This window comes from Humulus lupulus, chromosome 5, assembly GCF_963169125.1.
Source record: "Humulus lupulus chromosome 5, drHumLupu1.1, whole genome shotgun sequence".
Classification (NCBI taxonomy): Eukaryota; Viridiplantae; Streptophyta; class Magnoliopsida; order Rosales; family Cannabaceae; genus Humulus; species Humulus lupulus.
The window spans coordinates 18953527-18959526 of record NC_084797.1 but is presented as its reverse complement, the minus strand read 5'-3'; positions in this window follow the sequence as shown (position 1 = coordinate 18959526).

The window sequence follows — 6000 nt, the reverse complement described above, 5'->3', positions numbered from 1 at the left end:
GGTTGACTAGGAAGTCTAGGACGACTTTTATATATTATTGTTTTAGGGTGATTACGCCCTTAGCAAATGTTGACTAGGAAGTCTAGGACGACTTATGGGCTAAAATTTGACCCTTTCTCATGTTTGGGTCAAACCTAAAAAAATAAAAATAAAAATAAAATGAGAAGCTTAAATTATATAATTTTTTAATAAAAGAGGTATCCTTTTTCTCTTACAACATCTTTCCTCTTACCAAAACACAGGTTCTAAACAGAAAACAGAAACAAATAAAAGAAGTGTAAAAACTAATGTCAGTTTTTTAATTTTAAAGAAACAAATGGGAGTAAAAGGGATTTCATAATTTTTGAAATTATTGGTAACTACATAACCATAATTTCGGGATTTACTTATATTTAGTTAACTATATGGGTTTGGGTCGAGAGTGCTTTTTTCTCATTGTATTGTTCGATTTTGTAATTTATTACAATTGGAAACAGATGTTTTTAGAGAAAGAAATAGTGTGATTTGAGTGGTGAAATTGAAAACTTCTAATTATAGTACTATGCCCATTTAGATGTTTTACAGAGAAAAAAAACTTACAAATAGTACTCCGCAAATTTTAAATAAGGATTAAAGCTATACATTTGTACATGTTCTTCTCCAATTAAATTAATAATTAAGGAGGAGAGAGTAATTAAAATATAAAAAATTAGGAGGGAGAAAATAATGAGAATAGAGAATAATAAAAGACAATGTGACTGATAAGAAAGTGAAGAGAAATTAAAAAAAAGTGAGGTAAAAAAAAAATTTATATGAGTAAGTTCGGTGAGAAATATGGAAGAGAGAAAATGAGCTAAGAAAAAAGGTGCAAATTTAATGAGGGTATGGGTCGGGTATGCTATTCTATGACCTTATCTTATAAAAAAAACTCTATACATACCTTATCCTATTACCTTTAATTTTTTGCAGGATAATATACTATATTTATAAGTACATAGGATATACTTATAAAATTATTAGAGATTGTAAAATCTAATATGGTATATTATCTACACTTATAAAATGAATTAAAATATAATATAATGTATAAAGATCCTAAATACTAAGAGGACATATTACATCTATATTTAGAATATCTACTATGTACATATTGATTGATTTTATAAGTTTAGATTAAGCATTTAATTTTTAGGATACAAAATATGATTCAAAATGTATATTAATTATTGCTGCAAAAAAAAAAAAGAAGTATATTAATGATCTATAATATATATTGTATGACATATATTAATATTTGAAGAAGTTTTCAATAGTTACGTGATACATTTTTAGTGACATGGATAGCATGTTAATATTAAAAAAGTTTCTATTTTAATAATTAAATTATTTATTTATTAATATAATAATTATGTACTTATAATTTGTGTAATTAATAATTAACCAGTTTTTTTATTAATATTTTACAAAGAAGAACCTTTAATTATTTTATATTTTATTCTTATTTAAATTTTTAATATTTAACTTTAAATAATTAACTCTTTTATGTAATTAACTCTTACACCATAAGATATATACTAATTTTACTAAAAAAATAAAACTATGTTTTTGTAATTATATGTTAAATTATTATTATTAATTTTTTAAAAGAGTTAAATCTAATTTTAAAAACTTTTGTTCTTCCTCCATCTCAAAGTCTCTCTCTCACTCATATCTATCTACATCTCATTTTTTCTTCTTTCACATTTTTTTTTGTTTTTTTTATTTTATTTAATTAAAAAAAATTATGTTAGTTCTTTTGTTTTTAATTAAAAATATTTGTTTTTATTTGTTTTTATTGATTTAAATTAGAGAAAATTATTATTTTATGCTGATACACAATTTTTTTTTCTGCAAGTGCACAATGTTGTTATAGCAAAGTTTTAATGTTTAAAAAGTTGTCGAACCCACAAAGATTGATTATTAAATTTTACTAAGTACCACACTTTTTAGTCTCTTGTTTTAATTAGATGAAACAAAATTTAGAATGCTTTAAGAACAAAAGAATAATAAATAGCATAAAAGTAAACTAGACGATTAAACAATTTCAATGAGAGAATATAAACCTAGAGCATTGATTTCCCATTCCAAACTGTTACGCCCAAATTTCGAGAATTGAAATTTTGATCTCGAAAGTCAGGCTTGTAAGGTGCAATCTCGAAATAAGCAAATTCTTCATAATCAATATTAATGAGAAATAAGTTGGCAATCTCGTTCAGTATTAAAACAACGAAGTCAGAATTAGTGAGCTCGGAAACTACATGGTCTCGAAGGTGTTCCGAGATTATAAGTATAGCTCGAAGCTACAATGATAATGGTTCAACACTTGTATAAATTTCTTGATTCATTTCCTGCCATTAGACAAGACGGTTCGAGCTCAAGCGTTGTGAGCTCGAAAAGGATGATCTGAACAATGTTACTTGTTAAAAGCCGAGGCGAACCGAGGTAGCGAGCTCGTGATGGTTGATTGGTCTCGAAGGTGTGTGAATTGAATATTCAAGGTCGCGAACTAAGTGTGAACATATTTATTGTTATAGAATCCCTATATTTAAGAGATTGGTTGTTAATATGTTATTAAGTCTAAAATATCATGAGATTTATACGCGTACGTAGTAACTATACACATTTAATTGCATTTATTTAATTGATTTGTAGAATAACTCCCCGAACTATGAGGGGAGATATTCGGTAAACCACTCTATAAATAGATTAGAACAATTCATTTGTAAAGAGGAAAAAAAATCTGTATTGGGAAAACTCTGTAAAATTGCTTCTAGAAAGATTTGAGAGAATTCCATAAAGTGAATAATACTGACTCGTGGTCTAGGAAGATTTTAACTACTGAACCACGTAAAAATCGTGTCTATTATTGTTTGTTTCCTCTGGTATTTTGTTTTATTGTTCTTCATTTATAAGTTGACGAAAAACAACGTCAACACAAACTATGAACATCAGATTATCAATTATCCTAATTTATCCCTAATTTGTAGTTTCAAGAATCCTAATGTAATCTATTAACCTTTCTCAAGTGATGATAGAATTAACAAGATATCCCTATTCGATAGTAATCAATCAAGTAGGAATAAAGCACTTTGATTCTCAAATAAAACTCATAGAATTAGTGGAATATCTCAATCTCACACTTTTCCTATGTCTTGCAATTCTAAGTCTAATTTTACATTACCTCTCTCAAGTGTAAAACCTAAAATCTCAATACTAATTAATGGTGATCAAACATTAACAAGATATTAATAATCACAAAATTGCACAAATGAATCACAATAATAAATATGGGAATAAATTATAACTTTAATTCATAATCTGAAATAGTTCCATCAACACCCTAAAAAAGAGTGTTTAGTTCATAATCACAAACATAATAGCAATAATCATATTCACAATTAAATCACTAAATAAGAGAGTAAAAGAAGAAAGAACTCTAATGATGATCGATGATCGCTTGGAATCTCGTTCTCTCTTCCTCTTCAATGTGTTTCTCTGACCTAAAACGTCGCCTATATCTGTCTAGCCCCCCAAAATCGAAGCTATAAGATTCTATTTACAGGCCCAAAAAAATCATGTTTTAAAAATAGGTTAATTAAACTCTGCAGGCGTATGGTGCTATGGCGCCTAGCAAGTGGCGTAATTGCGCCTGACTTATTTTCCCGAAGTCTTGTTGTTTGTGTGCGAAATATTTTTTTTTTTGTCCACAAACGACACTATTGCGCTTCATACGTGGCGCTATTGCGCCTAAAATAACATTTCTTTATTTTGCGTGGTTCTTGACCAAGCTGCTACCCGGTTTCGGCACTTTACTCAATTATGTACAATGTACTCCAAATTCACTATAAAATCATCATTTTAAGCTCAACACTGCACACTATAGAGAACACATCAAATTTATACAAAATCTTAAGAAAAGCGCAATAATTCATATCATTAATGATTACGCTCATAACACCCCCAAACTTGAACTATTGCGTGTCCTCAAGTAATGACAAAATAAAACATAAAACTGAAAAAAATTAAATTATTGGAATGACCAAATCAAAAATCATAGACCAAAGGGAAATTTTTTTCAACATACCAAACTCTTTTTCAATTATCCAACATGCACTTCAAAACAAATGATTAGAATTTCAACCTATCAAACCCAAACTCCCAAAATTGTCTTACCATTAAAGTTCGTATATGTCAATTCTACAAATTCTGTATAAGATATGGTGCATGTGCATAAAGACTTCCCATACCATAAAACAATCAAGATAACCATAAGCTTGCATAACCGATTCATCTCCACTAATGTAAATCAAAATCATGTAGATCAAAAGGACTTTATATGCATATATCATTAGGCGTAGGTAAATGGTAGATGAGAATGTCATTTAGGCTAATTTCACTCCACAAACTCACAAAACAACTAAACTCAATAATACACAACTCCCTTTCCAAATCATTTTTAACACTTCCATTCAATGCTTTCCTTTAGCACAAGTGAAGTTACAGTCCTATAAGATTTAATCTCTTGTTATTTTTCTTTTGCTTTTCATCATGAATTTTTCTTTCTTTGAATCTTTTTTTTTTTCATTACAAGAAAAATTTTCAACATAAAACAAGTAGATCATAACTTATTATACACATAAATTCCTTTTCCAAAATGATACTTTCATATCATTCCCCATCCTACTTACATCATATTTTCACTCATTACAAAACAACCTATGCTTATGGTGCAAAAATGATAAATGAAAATATTAATCATGGTCAAGGTTCATAATCAAGGATAAATATGCATTTATTTAGCAAAGAACAAAAAGTTGGAAAAATTAAACTCAAAATAGGACAACAAAGGATAATGTATCAATGTTAGCTTTTTGGATCAAATGCTTCAACAAAAATTTCCTTAATTATCTCTACAAAACAAAGATTTATAATTTCGCCTCAAAAAATCAATTACACAAGTTCTAGTTATCTCAATATCAACTAATTCAAACCAAGTTTTCATATACACACAAAATCATAATATGTATAGAATAAGTAGAACAACATATATTCATATAACAATACCAACTACTGAATGATGCTCGAGCTATTTTTTACGCGAGCAAGACCTTGAATGGTGCTCAACGAAACTACTCAACTACTGAGAAGGAGATGTTGCCAGTGGTATTTTCTTGTGATAATTCAGGTCCTATTTGTTGTGCTAAAGTTCTCATTCATAAAAATAATGCAACGCTTCGTTACCTTTTTGCAAAGAAAGATGCCAAACCGAGGTTGATTGTGTTGTTACTCCAAGAATTCGATGTCGAGGTTATTGATAAAAAGGGAAGTGAGAACTTGGTGGCTGATCACTTATCTAGATTGGTGAATGGAGCAGAGGAGGAAAACAATCCCATTAAATAAATATTTCCAGATGAGTTGTTATTGGCAGTTTCAGCGACAATTCTTCGGTTTGTTGATATTGTCAACTACATAGTTTGTGGTATACTTCATCCAGATTACAATTCTCATCAAAGAAAAAAATTAATTCATGATTCTAGGTTTTATTTCTGATGATCCATATTTGTTCAAGAGGAGTTCTGATAGTGTGATCCGACATTGTGTAACGATAGAAGAAACTCAATCCATAATTGAACATTGTCACTTGTCTCCCTTGGTGGTCATTTTGCCCTGTCTCGTACAGCAGCAAAGGTATTACAATTTGGTTTTTATTGACCTTATGTATTTAAAGATTGTTATACTTTCGTAAATACTTGTGATAGATGTCAATGGGTTGGGAATATTTCAAGACGTAACAAGTTACCCATGAATGCTATATTGGATTGAATTATTTGATGTATGGGGTATAGACTTCATGGGACCATTCCCACCATCTTTTGGGTGCTTGTATATTCTTCTCGTTGTGGATTATGTTTCGAAGTGGGTGGAAGCAATTGCCACCACAACGAATGATGCTAAAGTGGTACCATAAAACACTTTTTGTTG